The sequence below is a fragment of the Phodopus roborovskii genome, unplaced genomic scaffold (genome assembly GCF_943737965.1).
Source record: "Phodopus roborovskii unplaced genomic scaffold, PHOROB, whole genome shotgun sequence".
Taxonomy (NCBI): domain Eukaryota; kingdom Metazoa; phylum Chordata; class Mammalia; order Rodentia; family Cricetidae; genus Phodopus; species Phodopus roborovskii.
In genome coordinates, this window is record NW_026125537.1 from 1,133,375 (window position 1) to 1,155,254 (window position 21,880).

The 21,880-nt window shown below is 50.3% G+C and overlaps 2 protein-coding genes across 4 annotated transcripts in view; both read left to right on the forward strand.

The window, feature by feature from the left end:
• The window catches only part of Rps24 (ribosomal protein S24), a 1,129,312-nt gene that overhangs the window by 969,936 nt on the left and 137,496 nt on the right, over positions 1-21,880 (forward strand). The gene's annotated exons all lie outside the window — the stretch shown is intronic.
• The window catches only part of Zmiz1 (zinc finger MIZ-type containing 1), a 190,534-nt gene that overhangs the window by 22,664 nt on the left and 145,990 nt on the right, over positions 1-21,880 (forward strand). For all 3 annotated transcript variants that reach the window (XM_051176689.1, XM_051176686.1, XM_051176687.1), the window contains exon 2: positions 20,829-20,933. The gene's annotated coding sequence lies outside the window, so the exon portion shown is untranslated. The remainder of the gene's footprint in view (positions 1-20,828; positions 20,934-21,880) is intronic.

The window sequence follows — 21,880 nt, forward strand, 5'->3', positions numbered from 1 at the left end:
CTCAGGTGCTTGTGTTTGGTACCTCCTATCCTTGGCTGCAGAGCCCACAGTAGCTGCATCAGGTGGCCTGGCCCTGCCAACTGTGTGGGTGATTTGGTACAAGTCCAGCACCTTCCTGGGCTTCAGTGTCCTCTTTAGAAAGTGTCTGATTGGGAAACCATTCAGTTGGTGAAGTGCTTATTGCATAGAATGAGGACCTGCACCCAAGTGAAAAGCCAGGTATGATGGCAGGGTGCTTGTAGTCTTGAATCTCGGTACTGGGAGGCAGAGACGGGAGGACTCCTGGAGTTTGGTGGCCAGCCAGTTTAGCCTAATTGTTGAGGCCCAGGTCTCACACACACACACACACACACACACACACACACACACACACACAAACACAAACACACACCCACCCACCTACCCACCCACCCAAAGCTGGGTGGTTGAATCAGTGGGTAAAAGGGATTGCTACTCAAGCCTGAAAACCTGGGTCTCAGTCCTGGAACCCACATAAAAATAGAATGAGAGAATCCACTGCCAAAGCTATCTTTGGACCTACACACATGTGCTGTGGCATGTGTTCTGTCCTAATAATAATAATAATAATAATAATAATAATAATAATAATAATACATAATGATATAAAAAAAATCAGGACTACTGAGGAATGACACCAAGTTTAACATATGGTCACAAGTGTGCTCATAGACATACATCTGTATACGTACCATTCACACATGCCTACACACACACACACACACAGAGTGAGAGAGTGATCATGCTTGCTGGATGCTGTTGAGAGGCCTGGGGACCCACATACATGTGTGCTTAGACCCATTAACACACATGCACTTGCTTAGGACTATCTCACTACACTTGCTCATGCACAAAATGACTAGGTTGATTGCTGGTGAGCGGACTAGGACCCTCAGGGCCCTGGACCACTCCAGATTTCCATTGCATTTTTCACCTGCAGGACCTTATGCAGTTGGCATGCTCATTTCATGGGGACAATGGAGTTGTTAGGGGGATGAAATACAATAATGTATGCCTAGTGCTCAGTGTTGAGTCAGTCCCATGGTGAATGCTTGTAAATAAATTATGTCAGTAATATTTATTTCAGTGGAAAACTCTATTTTCAAGCCAGAACACTATCTATTAAGTCAAATGTTCCCCTGATTTAATTCCAGATAGCACTAAATAACAATAATAACTATAGTATCCATAGTTTGGAGACTGCCCCCAAGAGGTCTAGGGTTGTGCCTCTGAGCTTGCTTTTTGATCAGGGCTCATAGGCAGAAACAACCCTGACTGCCTGCCTGGCCTATCCTTGCCTGGCTGGCTGCCTAGGCCTTCCTGCTGCCCAGCTAGTCAACAGGGCAGCTTCAGGTACTTTCTGACCCTATGCCAAGTGCAGACAGTAGCTTTGCCTGTTACCCTGAGATTCACCATTTCTGCATTTCTCTGGTTTTTTTGTTTTTGTTTGTTTGTTTGTTTGTTTTTTCCCTTCTTCTTCTGAGACAGAGTTTCCCTGTGTAGCTTTGGAACCTATCTTGGAATTAGCTTTTGTAGACCAGGCTGGCCTCAAACTCACAGAGATCCTCCTGCCTCTGCCTCCCAAGTGCTGGGATAAAGGTGCGCACCACCACCACCCAGCTGAGATGTGACAGGAGCTTCTATAACCCTGTAGTGCAACCAATGAGTCTTCCTTTCCCAGAGGCCAGTTCTCATTGGCCCTAGACATTCTGGGGTCTCCTCCTGGGTCCCCAGATCTTACCCCTCATGATCAGCTCAAGCATCTGTAGATGACAATACCAAAGCTGCTCTATAAGTATGCACTGCTCATGGCAAGCTGGGGGAACCCAAAAGTCTTGTAGGGCAGGTGATTGATGGGACCAGAATTTGAACCTAAGCTCCAGAACTCAAGTCCCCATTTGCCCACTGGCCCTGCTGTTCAAGTGTCCCTAGGAAACCTGAATGCAGAGAATGGTCAGGAGGACGGGGGGGGGGGGGGGGGGACGGGGGCAGGTCCCCACAGTAAGCCAGATATGAGAATGTGCAACACAGCTTCTGGCCACTGGGAGAGGCAGTTCAGCTCTAAAACAACTAGTGTTTTTGCTGAATTTCTTCACCCTAAATCACTGCTTTCAGGAATGGGCAGGAATGGGGTCTGCTGAGGCCAAGACTACTAGGCACTAAGGACAAGACAGTGAGTGACCCTGTAGTTAAGATTCTTGTCTGTGGGGAGCCAGAGAGAAAGCATGGTAAACAAGCCAATTATCTCCATCTTTAGTAATCATAATGAGTGCCAAGAAAGAAACAAGTGCGGGGTGGGAAATTCTGGGAGGTGTATTGCAGGGGCCTGATTAAGCTATGTGATGATGAGGGTGGGGAGTGATGTGTGGGGAAAGGCTGAATAGCTGAAAGGAGACCTGTGTGGCTGGGGACAGTGGCCAAAGGACAAAGTAACCACGACTGAAATAAACATCCTGCACATCTTCTGTCCCATTAGTCCCTGGAGAGCCAGCAGAGTCTGGTTCAGCCTGTCACAGACATGGGTCCAGTTGGGGTTGGAGCGCACAGATGGTGATGGGTTCTATATGGGACCAGCTTCCTGCCCCAGCCAAAGGGGCACATAAAGATGACATCACTATCTATTTATGTTTCTTGAAGGCCACTCTGTGTTTGAGGCATAAATAGGAAGACTGACTTTGACCCTTGATCTATTGTCCTGGTGAATGCCACCTACTGTGCCTGAGGACCTATCACAGAGGGAGGGGGAGGCCTAGTGGTCATTTCTTGTGTAAGTTTGGGTTCTTCTGCCTTGGGTCACCTGGCCCTGCACCTTTGTTTATTGACTTTAGTCCTTGTTCAGGCCAGTGTAGAGGACTACCTCACATGACATGTGGAAAACTAGGATGGTAATGAAATCAACTGGACTGTTTCCCCAGTAATTCTAGAGACGGATGCATCATTAATGTTGGTAATACAGTGCCTGTCAGCTCGCAAACTTCTCAATAAATGTGCAGCTGGCAAGCTCTGATAGAAATTGGAGGCAAACAGAGAATGAGATTTGGGGCCTTTGATATATGGGGTGTCAGTGGCACTGTGAAGTTTTTTTTAATCAATTTCTGTCACTTTGGGCTTTTGTGCATGCTACATATGTGGTCTTCATGGCCCTCCTCATGGGCTGCTTGGATGCTGACAATGCCCCCATGTTAGTTTGAGGAAGAGGAGTTGAGTTCGGGGAGGGGGAGTGTCTACACATCCTCCTGAGGCTTTCTGCTGGGAGTTGTCATTCAGAGCTACTTAGAACAACACAGATAGCCAGCACCAGAAGCCTTTAGACTGGTCTTATGGATCACTCACCCACCATGTCAGTTTTGAGTGAGACTGTCTAAAGCAGCAGTTCTCAACCTGTGGGTCATGATCCCTTTGGGGAGGTCAAGCAACCTTTTCACCGGGGTCACCTAAGACCATTGGAAAACAGATATTTACATTAAATTCATAACAGTAGCAAAGTTATGAAGTAGTAATGAAATGATTTTATGGTTGGGGGTCACCACAACTGTATTAAGGGGTTGCAACATAATGAAGGTTGGCTAGGGCAATTTAGAGTCCCAGGTGGAAGCCTGGGTTTGAGCTTAAGGGTTTGGGGACTATAGCTAGCATGGAAGTGTATCGTGGGCTTGAAGTAGGGCATGTTAGGGAGGAGAAACTTTGTGGACCCAGGTTCAGAATTGAGGTTTATGGGAATGAGGAAATGGACAAGGCCGGGCCTGAATGCACAAGTAAGGGACAGTAGACTGTCAGGTGTGGCATAATGTGGTGGTTGGTATATGCATTCTGGAGCCAATCTGCTGGGTCCCGGATCCCAGCCCTTGTGTTTGCCAGCTGGGCAACCTTGTTCAGGTACTTCTGCTTCGGTGCATCGGCTCCTTCCTTTTGTTAAATGGGACTAGGAATGGAAACATCATATACCTTGAAGGCTCCCATGACTGAACATAGATGAATATTTGTAGGATATTCAAGCTCATCCATCTGGCCAGACACAGAGCTGGGATTTGAGCTCAAGTGACCCTCAAAGCCTTGAGGCTTCAGGATACTTCAGAGCCTGAGGCTGGGGTTAACAGTAGGGCGGGAGTGCCTATGAAGACACTACACCCACCATGCGCGCACACACATGCACATGCGTACACAAAATGAAGTTTTATCCCCTTCAGAGCTCTGACCCCTGAAGTCAGTGTCCAGCAAGGTGGTTAATTATGGAGAGGAGAGCATGAGAGTGTTCAGGCTCTCAAGGAAGCTGGAGAAATTTTGAGATCAAGGACCAGAGCATGACTGCATAAGGAACTTGCTGGGGGCTCCTGGGGTTTGGATGGTGATGGTGGTGGTGCCAGACAGGTCAACCAGAGGCCAAACAGAACAGGGCAGGGGCTTGGATCTTCCTGCCATATCCTATATAGGAATTAGGAGCAGGTCCCAAAAGGCCCAGTGTCTGGAAATCAGAGTGTAAGGAACTGGGTGGGGCAGGAAGTCCCCCTGCCACAACCAGAATTTCACTGACCTGCTGAGACCTGACATGGGGGCACAGGAGTTCGTTGTGCTGGTGCTGTAAGACCAGGGGGCTTTCTGGAAAAGGGACCCCTCTCTGCTCTGTACAGACAAGGTGCCCTTGGGCCTCCCCCAGGCTGGCTGTGAGATACTTCTCCATCCCCAGTCTCTGAAACCTCAGGAGATGCCTCTGGATGCTCAGCCTGTGTTTACTTATCCAGGAGGGAAGCCTGCAAGGTCTTGGGAATCTCAGGAATGAGGGTCTTGAGAGGGCCAAGGAAGACAGAGGTCATATCCTCTGTACCCCAGCAGGAAACCTCTGTGCCCAGCCTGGAACCTTCGCTTGTTCCCATCCCACAGTTCTGTCTGGGAAGACTCTTCCCCAAGGCCCTTGAGCCCTTCACTTAAGGAAGTTCCCTTCACCTCAGAATGCCTGCTCCTGTGCTGTAAAAGGGGAAGTGGCTATAGGTACATTGTAGGAGCCAGCCAACTTCCTCTTACTCTCAGGGAATAGCTGGGACAGCTCACTGGTTTAACCCTACCACAGTTGGCTCCAACTGCTGCCGTGACCACAGGTATCTGGACCTGGAGGAGTGGCCCAGCCCAAGCAGAGACTCAACTGGAAACAAGGCAGCTCAGGAGCTTCCCACAACACAGTGTCTAAGGAGCCCTGCCAAGGGAGCAGGCTGTTAGTCAGCCTGTTAGAGAAGGGCAATCAGGGAGGGCTTCTCAGGGGTGTGGGGGGGTGTTTTGCTACATCCCAAAGGTTTTCCTGTTTCTAACAGAAAGGGCCTAAAGAGAGGAAGGACATCAGCTTTGCCTCCACAGAACTAACTGGGGCCTAAGTATATACCATGGAGGCCTTGAACAGCAACCATACCTCAGAGGATTCAGGTAAGGAGCAATGTCCCCCAGATCCTATCTGCAGAGCAATTCTGGCAGTGGCTACCAGGCTGCTTTGGTCCAGGAGGTCTGAGGCCCATCACACTGACTCTGGGGCTTATTAACCAGATGCTAAGCCACTCTAGGCACAGCTGGACAGGTGCCTGGGAAGCCAGGTGGAGAGCTTCAGGTCCGAGGACCACAGAGTCTCTGCCTGAAGAGCACCCTAAGAGGACAGGGGCCATTAGAGGGAAGGAGCCGACGGCATTGTAGAAGACTCTTAGAGGGGGCTAAGGGAGTATGTTTGGCTGGGACAAAGAGAGGAAGGGGGAATAGAGCTCTTCCACTGAGGGTGATTCAGCACAGACTCACACATAGCAGGGAGTCAGCCAGGCCTCCCAGGCTGGAGGTCCTTGTTTCTGTGTCTGGACCTACAGTTCTGTACCTTTAGATGTTTCTGGAGAGGTCAGTGCTTGTATGACAGTGACCCATCTGCGTGTTTTTACGTGACGTAGCCAGATTCGTGGAACTGCAGGTCAGAGATTAGGCCGGCTGTGCATGGAGGAGGGGTTCTCTGTAGACAGGGTCCACCACCTGCCCCTTGGATGTTAAAGTCCAGGGTAAACCAGGTCAGGGAGGGAGGGAGGCACAGGGTCAGGTGACAGCTGTCCTGACAGGTGTGCCATCATCTGGCATGGAAATGACTGTGGGGCCCCAGGGTGGCTTCATTTCTCACCTAGCTCCCTGCCACCAACATGTACGTGGTGCTCTGGGTGCTGGCCCTCTATACTGAAAACACCCTGTAAGGAACAGGTGTTCACTCCACACTAGGAGTTTGGAATGAGATAACTGAGGACCAGACAAGGTGAGTGACCTGCCCTAGCGACACAGCAAATAAGCCTTCCATCTGCCTCCAGGACTCCCCATGCCACCACGATCCAGGAGGGTTTGGGAGAAACTGGTTGGGCCAGGATCTGGCCAACTCCTTTGTCCCTCAAAACACACGTGCAGGGCCATGTGCCTACTCAGCGTGTCTTTACCCCACCCTAGAAACAGAGGCAGCAACCAACCCAGGAAGGCCTGGCCAAAGTTTGGCTTGGACCAGGCCTCCTGGGATGGTAGGGATGGTAGTGAAGTCCCTGAACTCTCTGACTGAGAGGCAGAGTCCCAACCCTGCAAGCATAAACATGGCTATTTTTAGCCCTCACAGGGCTGTGAGTGCAGCAGTGTGACCTGGATTTGGCTCAGCCCCCTCATCCTGCCCCACCCAAGGCCTCTTCTGCCCCTGACTCCCCATCAGCTCTGCAAGTTACTGGGCATGTTGAGGAAAGGAACTGGGCTGGCTCAGACAAGGGTCCTCAAAAGGATAGCCAGAATCCAGTCAGACCCATGAGGTGGCTAGTCTGGCTCCAAGGACAGGATGTGGTAGGCAGATAGGTGGCATTCAAGTCTCAAAGGATATGTGGAAGCCATCTATGTCTTGTTTTTTTTTCTGTGGTACTGGGTACCCCTCTGGTCTGACTGGGCCTCAGGAAGCCTGGGGTGTGCCTTTGCCTCACAGACTCCCAGGCAGTCATGCCTGTTCTCAGCTCTCAGTACGCTTGTCCAGGAAGTGGGGGAGATTGTAGATGTTCACTCACCTTTACTTTCAGCAAACTCTGAGCTGCCATTTTGTGCCAGCACTGGACATGATCACAGAGACCAGCCCGACTAGGTGCCTACCCTCCTGGGTTGTTGTTATTGGGCAGAGGTGATTGACACCATGAAGAGCAGAATGAATACATAACAAATCAGCTTTTGGGGGCATGCAATATAGGAATGGCATTGAGTGTTGTTACAGAAGGCCATGCCTTTTAGATAAGGACGTCCAGGGAAATATCTGCTGAGAAACTATAAAGCTGGTCACAGTGTGGGCAGGGAATCTGAGAGGGACACACAAGTGCAAAGGAATTCATTTGATGTCTGAAGGTACTTCCATTGTGGACAGCCATGGAAAGGAGCACGCAGTGTGGAGGCAGAAACCAGACAAGTTATATCAGTGCAGAGAAGAGGATGGGGTGCACATAGGGGCCAGTGAAGAAATGTTGCCCTCTTGCCAGCAAAGGAAGTGGTGGGGTGGACAGGTGAGCATATGACATGACAGTCTACCAGGTGGTAACTTGACTGAAGGAAGCCTGAGAGACAAGGATGATTGCTTGATTTTGGGGTCTGACTTATGGGAGTTGGGCTCTGGGCTCCTGTGGGGTGGACATCAGTTAATTCAGAAGGAACCATGAAGAAGGAGGAAAAGCTGGCTGAGGAAAAGAGACAGAGAAAGGGCGGTGTCATGGTGGATGCACTGGTTTGCCGTGTCTGTTGACATCCATGAGAGTGGCTTTATGGGTCTCATCAAACCCAATGTTAGCAGTACCCACTGCCTGGGGCACTCTGTCAACCTCCTGGGGCAGTGTGTGCAGCACTGTCTTTGGCTTTGTTTCAACAAATCTGGGACCATGGCTCTCTGAAGCTTGGCTTGTAGGTTGCCGGGACTGGGTGGAGTTGTGTCCAGTGGGTGAGGTCTGCAGCCTGGGTACAGAGTGGTTAGAAATCCCACCTGGAGAATAGACCTGATATTGCTCAGAAAGTTCATGCCTTAGGCATGGAACACTGTTCACTTTCTCCTAGACCAGGACCCTGGATGCCACTGCTGCTCTGTGTTCTCAACTTCTGTTGTGACATAGCAGCTGCTTCTAGTGTGCCCACTGGGATTTGAAGCCAGAAGAGACAGCCATGTGTGTGTGGATTTCCACAGCAGACTGAGTTTTCCTGTGCTGTGTTCTGGCCAGCATGGGGATCCTGGATATGTTCATCTCTTTCCTGAGGATTGAAGTTTATACCTGAGACTTCAGAATGTAGAGCTTTGGGACTGGAAAGGTCATTTTTATGAGTCATTCAGGGCCAGTGGGCTGAGCCTGGAGGAGCCCAAGGGAGTTGGTTAGTATGGGCAGGGAGAGCTGTAACAGTACCTTATTGCAAAAGCCTCTGTACAGGCTTTTGCCTCGTTGACACTGTCATCTTACTGTGGCTGTGGGTATCATGGAGGTCAGTAAACTTCTGCAAGACGAGTGCCCAGTTAGCCCAGCTCCATCTGCCTCTTCCCCATCCTACCGTACAACCAGAATCTCAATTTGGGGGAGGGTTCCTCTGTTGTTGAAGTTCTCTGGAGAGCAATAACCCCAGCCTGTGACTCCTTCCAAGCCTAACGAGACTGTGACCTTCACTGAGCCTTGTGGTGGCTCTGAGGACTGTCTGTGTCTGTGTGTGTCTCATGCAGCATGTGTGTGTGTGTGCTGCTTTGTATTTGTACCATGGTAGAAAGTGATGCAAGAACAGATGTGGCATACAGTTGTCACCAAACTGTCTTGAAATGCTATAAATATTTTCTAAAAGATGCACTTCCCAGGGCGATGCGTCAATACCTGCTCAGGAGCCAATTCCTGAAAATTAAGACAAACAACCTCTTAAATCATAGCTGTTAACCTTGGGTATAAAAGCTGTTAGCACAGCCATGGGTCAGGACAACTGTACTCTGCCTAAGTGACTCTGTAGCCCTGACATGGCAGTGCAGCAGAGAGGTGGTACCTTGGCTTACTCAATAACCAGGCTCCTCCACTCACTGCTGTGTGACTCCAAGGCTCAGAGTCCCTGTTTCTCTCAACAGAGTGCTGTGAGTGGCTGGCCACCCCTCAGATCCAGTGAACCCTGTCAAGATGACCTCACCCTCCTAAAAGGTTGTTGTGTTAATGGAGACCAAGGAGTCCTTCCTGTCCCCAGACAACTCTCTCATCCTGTGTCAAGGACAGCTCCCCATGGCCAAAGTGCTTACTTGGCTGTTTTCTTCTAACAGAGCTGGGCTGCCGTGGCCTCCAGCTTGTGGTGGGCAATAGCCCGTAGTACCATCTCGATTGTGAGTCTGCTCTCATCTTTGACTTTTATTAGTGGTGGCTAAAGCTAATTTCATGTTAAGGTAGTGTTGTGAACTTTTTATAAATGTATTTAAACAAAAGTCGTGAGTTGGCTTCAAATAGAACAGTCTGGGGACATCCATTAAAAGGGTAGGAGCGATAACAATGAGCAGGAGGAGAATGGGGATGTTGTTTGGGCTGCCCTTTTTCTGAGGGCTCGTTGAGTTCTGTCTTACAACTGTGACTAGGGAGGTCTACTGGTAGGATAGAGTCTGGTGGCCTGTCACTGCCCCACCCAACAGACAGAAATCCCAGGGTCCAGCCACAGGGAAACTGCTATGCTTCTACAGTGTTTGGGCCAAGACTCTGGAAAGGTCCAGCAGCAAAAACATCTGCCCTCACACCAACTGTTTGTTTCCCCTGCAGATCTAAAACAGGGGTCCCAAGCCTGCACTTGCCAGCTGAAGTCTCCCAGACAGAACCAAGACTAGGCCTCACTTAAGTTGCTGTGATTTATGCCAGGGGAGTGTGATTGTCATTCCACTATCAGGGATGTCAAACACTTTGTGTTATGCCTTGGCTAGGAATGACAACCAAGGGTGCCATGTAGGATGATAATCTAAGGCCACACTGGGGCTCTGTAAGAGAGCACAAGGATTGATTACTAATGCCTACCATAGGTGTAGGAAAGAAGCTTGGGGATACTTGTGCTATCATTAGCCACCCAGGATCTTGTGGCTGGTTCCCATTGCCCTTCTGAACATGGGAATTAGCTAACCAGTGATAGAACCCAGAAGCTCCTGATAGTATTCTCCATCTGCTCCTGGGTCAGGCCTTAGGGCCAGCCTGTGACTGCATACGTTGTAGGTGACCAGGAAGTATGTCAACCAGAGTCTAGAAGGATCACCACAGCCAGGAGACGGTCCAGAAGCGAAACTGTGAGGAGGTCATCCACTCTGCATGCTTACGAGGCTCCTTGCACTCCTGTGATTTTAAGTGAACCTAGATTTTCCAGGGCATCCCAGGTTTCATATCCCTGAATTGTGTTCTTGGTGGCTTCACCAGCATTTGAACTGTTGCAGAAACCTGGCCCTAACCCATGGCACTCATCTCCTTCGCCATCTACTCACACTGATAACTCAGAAGATGGTGGTTCAGTTCCCAGTACCCCTTTCCAACCCCACAAATGGTGTTTTACCTTGACTGGCTAGTTGTTGCTCTGTGGCCTGGAAAGAGAGATCTCTGAGATCAGATGGTTTAGTGTGCATTCTCCCCGCTTCCTTTCCCTCGGGTTCTTGATCCATCAGATGGGTTATCAATAGCACATGAGCTATTGTGAAAGTCCCCAGTTGATGGTGTGTATACATTCAGGGTAGGGCCTGGAGGCCCTTGTGTCATCCATTTGCCTATGATTCAGAGTGGCAGGGTGCACAGCAGGAGCAATGGTGATCTGTCCTGGAATGTACTCATGTTCACAGCAAGATCAGAGGGCCCTGGCCCACAGGACAGAAGGATGGTGGCTGCACCTACTGACCCACTCGTGGGGGAGGGAGATGTGTCAGAAAGGCTCCTGCTATGCAGGGAGACAGCTTGGAACAGAGCTGGGTGTGGGACCAGAGAGGACACCAGACAGGTGTAAAATGATGTGGCCAGAATCTGTCACAGTGCTGACCCACAGCATCTAAGGCATCTTCAGATGAAGTTCTGGACTCTAGGCAGCAGGGCAAAACTGAAAAGAGCTACAGCCTAGCAAGCTCTTCCCTGGGGGGCAGGCTCAGAGAACCCTTCCCTGAAGCTTGGCCTCAGGGACTGTCTGGTGTTCACTGTCTGATGAACAGGTCCCTATCATCTGCCTGCCTGCCTCCCTGGCTGTCTCTGCTCCCCTCATCTGTCGGAGCAGCACAAACAGCTCCTCCCCAGTGCCTTGTCACCATGTAGCCACTCTCAGGCAGGATGCTGGTCCCATTCAGAGACTTATTCATTCTGCCGCAGGAGCCCAGGGCCCAGTTTTAATCATATGTGCTCCACCACGAGCTACAGATGGCTGTATTATTAATAGTCATAATTAATCAGCATCCATGAGATCTCTTCCCCAGCAGCTGATCCTCAGCTTGAGCAGTCCTGGAGGCCCTGATCCCATCCCCACTTTAGAGATGGGAAGTGATTTGAGCCAAAGGAGGGGACTCCCCCTGGGTGGAACTGAAGGTGGATCCATGCTCAAATGCCTTATCTGCTGACGACTCAGTGTTTGTTCCTGTTAGGCAGTAGACTGTCTACCTCCCCTCTCTGACTCTCATGTACCAATAGGATACTAGTCACTGGTAGAAGCTATCGGTGCTGGTGCTGGAAGCCAGTGCCCAAGCTGTGAAAGTGCTTCATGGTTTGGCCAAACAAGCAGTAGGGAAGGTTAAAGCAAGGAGGGCCTACAGCTAGCAGGGCAAGGGGGTTTAGCCCGGGTGCAAGTGGGGAGGCAGTCCTGGAGTGAGGGATGCCAAATGCCAACATCCTCCTTACTTTTTACTCCAGCTGCTGGCCCTTCATTGTGAGCACCAAGTCCAGCAGCGGTGATTTAAACAGCTGCAGCAAGTGGTTTCCTGATTTATGGGGCTGCTGTGGGCGGTACCAGCTACACAGCACAGTACCAGTGAGGGTTCCTCAACCATTCCTGTGGATGGCTGCCTGCCACCTGCTCTCTTTGCTTGCCTCCATGTCTTGGCTACCTCCAGAACTACTGTGCATGAGTGTGTACACATGTGCCCTGACCCATGTCTGGGACCACATGCTGTGTGCACCAGAGGCTATTCACATCCTTGCTCTTGATTCAAGTGCAAATGGATATGGAGCACCACACAGGCACACCTACCAGCACTCTGGGCAGTACCTGATCCTGTGTGCTGGATGTGTGCTTATCAACTGGTGTGCATGCATGTGTTTGATATGTATGATTGTCATGAATGTAACGGGGCATGTCTATATATACACACACACATGTGCATACAGCCACTGACTTACCTTGTGCTATCCACCCTAACAAACCCATGTATATGCAGACATGGGGGTATATAAGGAAGACATATATGCATGTGTATGTATGTGTGTGTGTGCACATAAAAAACTCTGTGTTCCAGGCATCTGGCCTGATCATAGGTTCATGAATAAGGCTTTCTGCCTTTATCAGGAAAGAGTAGCCATGCCAGGAGCCCTGCAGGCAGGAGGGAGATAGCCTCATTTGTCCTTGGAACCCTTTACCTGTCTTTCTTAATACCACCACCCCAGCCCCATACACTCTGTTTCTCCCCCTCCATTCGTCGACCAACTATGAGCTAGGCCATAGGAAGAGGACTGTGTCACAGAAGTCCTTTCCCAAAGCACCAGCCCAGGTTCTGTAGGAGCACGTGGCTGTGGGTAGTTCCTTCTACCTCTCCATCCTGTGTTTTCCTGTTTGCTAATGACTTCAGAAAGGCAGCCATTTTGGAGTTAGGTTCAGATGGACAGTATTAGCTAGATTACTGGGTAATTCAGGCTCTTACTGAGTCAGACTTGGGGGTTCTTCATCTGTCACATTGTAATAGTGACCTTTACCTGCTGTCTTGAGGAGCCTTTTGCTCACTGTGTCCTGTTTGTAGTGCTAGAGCAAAGCAAGCACTCTTCCTTGAAACAGAATCTAATAATGTGCCCAGACTGACTGACCTCAGACTTGAAGTCCTCCTGCCTTAGCCTCCCGAGTTCTGGGGTTATAGTCCTGAACCAGCATGCCCAACTTCACAAAGCCATTTTAAGGACCATGTAAATGAAGGGCTCCAAGGGGAAGGCGGGATGATGGATGAGATGATGACCATAGCACTTGTCAAAGCCCTGAGCACCGGCAATGGGGAGTAGTGCAAGGGCATTCATTAGTCACTGATGGAGGCTCGGACACAAATTCTCAAAAAGCTTCTCTGACCTGGGATCTCAGACAATGACTTCCTCTTTAACTCCATCCAAATATCTGTGGAAAATGGAATCCACCTTCCATGCTGCTGCGGTGGTCTTTCTCTCTGTCCACACAGCAGAGGAAGGATAAGGGTGATGAACAGTCATATGTAGTGAACGTGCAAGGCAATAGCACCCATCACTGACTGTACTTAGTGCCTGTCACTGTACAGATGGCCCTGAATCTGGAAAGCTAGGCAAGTGCATGGAGAATGGCATTGCACCAAGGTAGTATGCTTATTTGTGAGGTTTTGTCTATGCCTCTAGACTTCCTGTCTGCTAGAACCAGCTATGTGGCATCCAGGTGGCACACTGAGGAATGAGGCTATTGTTTCTGGTCTTTGCTGGCTACAAGGGAACTGGCATTTGGCATTGCCCAGCTTCCGTACTCGAGACCTTGTCTGCTACCTTTGGCCCACGGTGCCCTGAAAAGAACCTTGAGGACAAGGGGGATGCATGCAGTTCACTTTCCACCTGAACTTGGGTCAGAGCTGCAGGCCCTGTACTGACCCAGCAAGCAGCCAGCCCTGGATTTAGAGGTGTGGGAGTCCTGTGTTCATTGAGTCCCTGTTGGTGCCAGCCTCCTGGCAGCTGCTGGGATGCACAAGAGTAATCCTGGTCACCCTGGCCAGTTCAGATAGACCTCAGAAAGACATATGCAGGTCTGCAGGGACTTGGGGTGGTGGTGGTCATAGGGCTTATGTAGAAGGCAGCTTCGAATGCATAAAGACTTTGAAGAACAGTAAGGATTTGGCTAACCCCAAAGGGCAGTGTGACAGAAGAGTTGGGTGTGAGGAGAGGTTTGGAGTAGTTCTTGGGGAAAGGTAAACCCTCTCCTATCAGACATAAGGTCCTGCCTCTTGGTGAAGAGGCCACGGGGTAAAGCAGATGGCTAGTGGGGGTGGGGACTGGGGTGCCTTCAGGCCTGAGCCAAGAGAAGCCAAGTGGCCCACATAGGCCAGAGTCGAAGACCTTGGCACAAGTACTTGAGCTCTCAACTTGAAAGTTAATGATTCATCTGTGGCCAATTTCTGTTGGCATTTGACTGGAAATTCCCAAGCCTGCTCCTTCCTTTGGCTTGGGAACTCCAAGAATACAGTCTCATTACATTTAGCTGAGAGCACCTCATCCTCTCTCCGGGGAATGACTTATAACGTGGCCACCAGACCTATGCAGGATAGCCATCAGGGAGAACAACTGGTTCTGGGTGGTAGATGGGAACCAGGATGGGTGGTTGTGAGTGTAATAAAGTTAGAGGCTGACTTTGACCCTGTGTGCCAAGTGCTGATGAAAGGAGCCCTGTTTGTATTCATAATGTCCCCTGTTCGGCTCAGAAGAGATGTGACCAGAATTCAGTCTGGGGTAATATGTAAAGTGTGCAGCAGTTACAAATGGAGAGGGTAGAGTTTGGCTGGGTAGAGATAGCACTGGCAAATGCAAAGGCCCTGAGGCGTGATAGTCTAAGGCTGTCCGGTAATTTTGGTGTGACTGGGGTACAGAGGCTTCTGTAAACACACTACTGAATGAAGGACTGGAAGACTGGAGAGTCTGACAGTGATTAGTGCATGTAATACAAAGTCAGAGCTGGAGCCAGGTGTGTTTGTTTTGGATTATGGAATCATTTGCCCATTTGGGTCTCGATTTCGCTGGCCAGCAGAATTTTCTAGATAGCCTGTTCCCAAGCTCTGCCCAGGGCCCTACCCCTGTGAGAAACCTGGACTAGAGAGAAATGGTCACATATAACAACCCAGCTGGGTGATAACAAGAATCCAATGGAGCCATGAGACACAGGCAGGAACACGAGTGAGGGAGAGACCAAAACACAATGTCACCCCCGAGTCTGAAGGTGAACAAAGCAATGTTGGTTGAAGTCTGCTTCTGGAATTCCATGTTCTTGGCAGGCTGCAGCCAGCTACCCTGGAGGTTATCTATGTCTCATAGGAGCCATGTGGTTTTTCCCATCTTAAATGTGACTCTATCACTGTGTGTTCAGAGCCCAGGATGGGACAGCTGAAGGCAGAGCAAGAACTGGATTCAGGGTCCTACTTCTGCATTAGCTTCATGTACCCTTACCCCTACTCCATATGCCCCTTCAGCCTGTGGATGTCTCCTGAATCCCAGGCTGATTTTTCTAAGCAGCTGAGAAAGGGACCCTTTGACTCTGTGGACTGAAATTCTCCTGGTGATGCCTTGACAGTCCCTGGTGTGATGGTAAACATCTACTCTCTGTAAAACTATTCTCTGTAAAACATCTCCCCTAGATAGCAGCTTGCTCTGACGAGGGTGTGATCCACACTTGGCAGGGCCTCTGCTGCAACTGACAGCCCTGAAAAACATTCAGAAAGACCAATAAATGCTGGGCATGGCTGGAGGACCTGGGCTGGGTCAAGTGGAGCCGCCCAGCTGGGCCTGGGATCCTCACATGGCCTCTGGCTGTGGCTGGTTCCTGTGCTATGAGGTGGGGCAGTATCAGGTGTCTGCTGGCTCCCACAGCCCTGGTGTCTGGGTCGTTGGCACGGCTGGGCAGCAGTGGGGATCCTGTCTCCCTAGGCCTGTCTGTGGCCTTGGGCCTACAACCTTGCAGCCTGCGTCACACTGCCTTAGGTGTCCTGAATCCGAGCCAGGAAATGGATCTGCCATACCAGTGTGGTGGGGATATTGGCTGGGCAGCTCCTGCCCGTGTATAATGAGGGTGGTAGCCTCCTACCTGTTATGCCTTCTGCTCCCTGTGCCCAAATTCCCATCCCACTTAGCAATATTCAGCTTTACCTGATCTGTTCCTTTAGTGCCACTCCCGTCTTCCACTCAGGACAATTTTCAGCTCCCATCTAAGAATTTCCCCAGGAATTACTTCATTGAATCCTTGGCAGCCTCATCCAACCATAGCTGGTCCCTCTTCTCTGGATCACCTCCCCCATGAACCTCTAGTTTTAGATCATCATTGTGTAGCAGCACAGCCACACTTTCTTGCAATGGGCTCTCCACCGCCACCATTAGCCCCTGAGGGCCTTGAGACTTGTTTATTTGTGCATCCTGCAGTCTTGATATATAGTAGGTGCCCAATAAAAGCAGGCTGGATTTAATTATGAGGCTCCTGAAGGTAGTGCTGGAGTCTCTTTGTTAATATGTCAGGAAGAGCAGAGGGTTGCACATTCTTAAGTGCAAAGCCTCACCTCCCTATCCTCACATACCCCTACCCAAGGTGACTGCCTGGCTAGGGCCAGCCTCCTGCTGGCCCCTCTCTAGCCACTGCCTTCCTTGCTAGCAGAAGCCAGTTCCCCGGGCTGCCCAAGTGATCACTCCAGAAAACACCCCAGTGGAAACTGCATGAATGATTGATAAGGGCTGAGAGCTGTTTAATATTTTCCTCCTGTTTAATGGCTATCAATAATTTAATACGCTCTCTGTATGTTTTTAAGAAATAACACCCATTTTGCCATCTCCGGTTTAGTGGGCTAAATGATTTAAGTGTTAGATGTGTGCTCAGAGGGTGGAGCCTGAGCTAGTCAGAAATCTGGAGTCTGGAGGGGGTGGTAATGAGGGCTGCCACAGCAACTTGGCCTGAGAGAGAGAGAGAGAGAGAGAGAGAGAGAGAGAGAGAGAGAGAGAGAGAGAGAGAGAGAGAGAGAGTGTGTGTGTGTGTTAGGGGGTTAAAAGGGCCAGTGCCTTTCTGCTAAGAGCAAGATAATTGCTTTCTTGGATCCTCAATGGTCAGCAGCCGAACAGCTGTTGTTCCCCCAACCCTGGCTTATGCTAAGCTTGTGGCTCTGGGGGCTCAGGGGTGAGGAAGGAATTCCACAGTACCACCACTGTGGAATGAATCTCCCCATATTCCCCACCACCATCACTGCCGTCGCCACCACCACCACCAAAGCTTTTAAATCCTTGTTACCAATGTATTCAAGCCACTGCCTGGGAGGGCTGGCATCTTCCAGATGAGTTAGGAGTGATGGGGAGGGATGTTCAAAGCTGATCATCTCTAGGGTCCAGAAGGAGCTGGAAGACCACCTGCCAGTACCCCCCATCTTTCCAGATGCTGAGGATCACCTGAGAGATCTAGTTAACTATTTACATTTTCTCCAGAGAGAGAATGATTTGCTCCTTGAGGGAGTCAGGAATCAAGGTCCAGCTTCCTTCTGATGGACCTGTGACTTCATGGGGCCTCCCTCTGGTTGCATACCTTTAAGGATGGTGTCCTCGTCCTACCTACCCCTACATATACAAACATCTGTTTTTCCAGATGCTCTTGTATAGCTGTCTTCTGTCATGTAGGACTCCTCTCCAGGAACCTCACCCAGCCTGACCATGCTTTGGCTCAATTATGCCTCTCTCTGTTCAGCAGGGGCTTCCTTTCTTAGCAAAGGGTGTCTGAGGCCGGGAGTAGGTGATGTAGCCTGTGTGGAATGAGGAAGCTGCTTCAGACTGCTGCTAGCAGGAGTTGCTGCTGGCACACTGGGGACAGAGAAAGGCCTGAGACTCAGGCACTTGGCCCCTTGGGGTCAGGCTTTCCACTGAAGAGGGAAAAAGGGTCCATTACACATGTCCTATCTTTCAGATGGGTGGTGGGCTAAGGACTAGTAGTCACACATTCAATTATAACAGAGCTGGGATTGGGACGACAACGATAAGAGGCTCATAAGAGGATTGTATGTGTGTAGGCCCTAGTGTTGGAGACCTACAGCAGGTTGGAGTCACCTACAGCAGGGTGGGGAGGCTGCTGTGGGCTAGGTCTGAAGGGCCACACGGAAGGATTACAGAGGAGTCAGTGTCTCTGGCCCCATACCTCTTCCCTTGTTCTTCAGGGTTCTTGTGGTAATTATGAGGGAATGGTACACATTTATGATGTCATCTACAACAGAGAACCCCCTAAGCCATCCCACTGTGGAATCTCCTTTGCATCCCCAAGTTCAGCCTCGCCTTCAGTCTTTACTGGAGATGAAGATGATGGTGAAGGAGTGTTGCCTTGTTTGATGCTGGCCGATCTGTATCAATAGGAGACTGATCACCATAGGATCACTATGGAGGTGTCTTCCCTGGGTGATGACTGGCCTCTGCTTGAAGAACCTTTAGAACCATCAGAAGAAGACTCAACCCTGCCTAAGATAGGCTCTGTCCCCTCTCACCCAGAATTGTGCACATGTGGACTCAGAAAAGGATGGGAGGGAGATCTGGAAAGGCTTCCTGGAGGAGGCACCACGTGGCATGGTGGGAGGGGTAGGGCATCCCAGGTGCAGAGATAAAGCAACTGTGTGTGTGGAGAGTAGGAAGGTGGGGCAGCAGGCCAGTCCAGGGAGGCCAAGGCCTCAGGATTTGTTTGGTTTCAGCTGCAATTGAAGTGTCACAGCTACTTAGAAAAGTGACTTACCCTATTCATGTAGCTGGATAGATTGTCTCAAAGTGAACATGCTTGTGTAACCACCACACCACCAAGAAACACAACATTCCAGACTCCCTAGAAGGCCTGGTATTCCTCTCAGACACTACTCCCCTCATGCAATAGATCTTGACTTCTGAAACCTGCTCTCAGTTATCTATTGCACCTTCAAAGGTGTAGTCTGCATTCGCCCCCCCCACTTGTCTGGAGAGTTCCTTGGGCTCATATGGCCCCTCCAGTCACCTGAGGTAAAGGCCTCTTCCCTGCCTAGTAGTGGGCTGGAGTGCTGGTTGTTCCTCACTTCTCCGCTGTCCAGTGAAGTAGAATGCTTTCTTCTGTGGCTTTCTGAACATCAAGGTCAGAAAGGCAGAGCCTGCCAGAGCCAGGTCTCTGCCCAGCAAATGCCACTTTCACCGAATCCTGCTCCTCAAAATGAGTTTGAAGGCTCACACAGGATCACAGGTGAAAAGCACTCTGCCGTTACAGAGGGCATGCTATGGCTTTGCCACAGTCCGGAGTCCCCTTGCCTCTTCTTGATCTTGATCTATGTGGTCTCCAGGTGTATTCTTGCCCTAGTCTGGCTTTCATGTCCCTCTGCTGTTAGTGGGATTTGTGTGTTGTTGCTGGATATAGTTAGGGGTTATATCCTCTTGATGTGCTGAGGGGGAGTACATGGGATGCACTGATTTGTCCCTTCTGTGGCTGCCATTTATACAGAAAGTATTGACTGTGAGGCTGTTGTGCCTGGCACAGAGGAGCCAATGTGTGCATTGCTGTAAAAATGGACTTGCTGGGAGGTGGGCTAGCCCGTCTACCAGACTGCCGTTTTCACACCCTGCTCCAAAATGTCAGTACTAATGTGTGCTCCTCCAGCAGTGCTTATGGTCCAGAAGGGAGTTTTAGAATGGCTGTAGATGGGCTTGATGAGTATCTGCTCATTGTCAGCTGTGGAGATGCTGCAAGAGGTTCCCTGTGCTTTCCTCTCGGATCCCTTGCCCCACGTCTCCAGGCTGGAGGAAGAAGGGCTAGCAGGCTGAGCAGTTTGTCCTGAGAAAGCCTTCTTCCCTGTGGCACTTTGTCCAGACGTAGGGACTTACCCTCTTCCACAACTGTCAATTGTCTGGAGGCACAGCTGAGAGAGGAGTCTGCCAAAGCAGCCTTCATACCTGATTCTGCCAGCAGTGGGCAAAACTAGGAGACATGGCATATTTCTGATCTTGCCTCTGTCACTTACTAATGAATCCTGGGAAGAGTGGGCCTTTGTAAGGCCCTCAGATTCCTCATTTGTAGAACAGCAGAAAAGCAATCTCTCTCTTTCTCTCCCCCTCCCTCCCTCCCTCCCTCTCTCTCATACACACACACACACACACACACACACACACACACACACACACACACACACACACACTTTCCGCTGCCACCAGCATGTTCTGGAACCAGCAGGAAGCCTTTGGGATGCTCTGGAGGCCTCTTAACTGAAGACACATGGCAGCTGGCCCACAGAATCAGCCTGTCCAGTGAACCCCTCACTGCACCAGGATTGCTGTCCTTGTTGCTCACTCCCTCCCTTCCTCTCTTCTCCATCCAATACCAAATGGCCCCTGTCGCCTCTGAGAACAAAGCCAGATAGATGACAGATACATCAGACCTTTTTTCTGATGCGTCTTTGAAAATCTGGGAGAAACTTGGTCAACATGCCACAAATCTGCAAAGAACAGAGGGGGTATGGTCATAGATGGCCTCCCAAAGGACCAGAATGTGGGCTCCATGGCCACTCTGGCTTGGGGCTTGGAATGACAAAGAAGAAGAGACCCAGCTGGAGGACAGGAGGCCTGTTGGGGTATAGTGGTGGTATGTGTGAGAGTGTTATTGCTACTGTCTGCATACAGGCTGTAAGACCCACTGAGGCTGGCTATAGAGTCAGCTTACACTATGAACCTCAGGAGCCTGGGCCTTTCCTAAGAGAAATTACATCCCCCAGTTCTCTGGTGCTCCCCTTGGACATGTGATTGCAGGTTTGAGGGACCCAGGCATGCTGGAACTAGAGGACAGCTAGGAGACTCAGGGCTTCCTGATGGCTGGAACCTGTAGCTCATTGTCCCCTTTGCTCTCTATTACAGAACTTGTGGCCATAGAACCCACTCAGCACCTCCTCCACTGTATCCAGCCCTTCCCTAACATTGCAACGGCCTTGAGCTGTCATCAGCTGGCAGAAGCCTTAGCAGGTGAGTGGATGAGCCAGCAATGTTAGTACTGGGAATCTGCCGCTGAGGGATGGGTAAGTGTGTGTGGCTTGAGGAGCTGGGTGAGGAAATGGCTTGTTTCTCAGTTTCCCCTTTGTTCCTAGGTTTCCAAACCAGAGAGAGAGGGCTTGGGCCTAGCCTGGGTGTTGGACAGTGCCCTGTGTAGGCTTGGTACCTCTCACTCTCCTGGTAAGAAATTTTACCTTCTAATCTAGTTCATGGAGATATTAACAGTAGTCATAGTACTAGAAATGTCCTCTGCTCCTGTGGGCACTTGACTGTGCATAGGACCATGTCAAGCATTTTCCTCCATACCTGTCCTCGAGGGAGTGGCTGTCACCATCCCCATTGTGCAGGTGAGGAAACTGAACCTTGGTTAGGAAGTACCTTTCCCAAGGCCACACATCTGTCCAAACCTAGGTTCAAGTTCATATCTGTGCACCCTTGAGCCCTGTCCTGGTCCTCCCCATTCTGTGAACCTTCTTAAGAGTAGGTCCCAGTGTCCTCAGAACAGCCAACTGAAGACAGAAGGAGGGGCCTTCTACAAAGTGACAATGTCTGCTGGTTGTTATAATTTAGCTTCTTTGGGTCCTCCAGGAATTGGCCATTTCACACTAGATGGGATAACTGAGGCCTAGAGAGGGTGGGCTACACGGTTAGGAAATAACAGGACCAGAATTGGTATCAATTAACCACACCACACCCAAGCCCTCTTTTTCTGCTGGCATGCCTCCCTGACATGGGAGCAGTGTCTACATCAGGGTAGAAAGCCTAGGAATGAACTCTGTCTGGGAAGTAGAGGTTGAACTAACCATGGAGGGTGAGAAGTTACCATGCTGATATAGAAGGCACAACTCCTTGGGAATCCCAGGGAAGCAAAAGTTAACTCGCAGCCTGAGCCTGAGTGCTCATGAGAATCCGTCAGAATC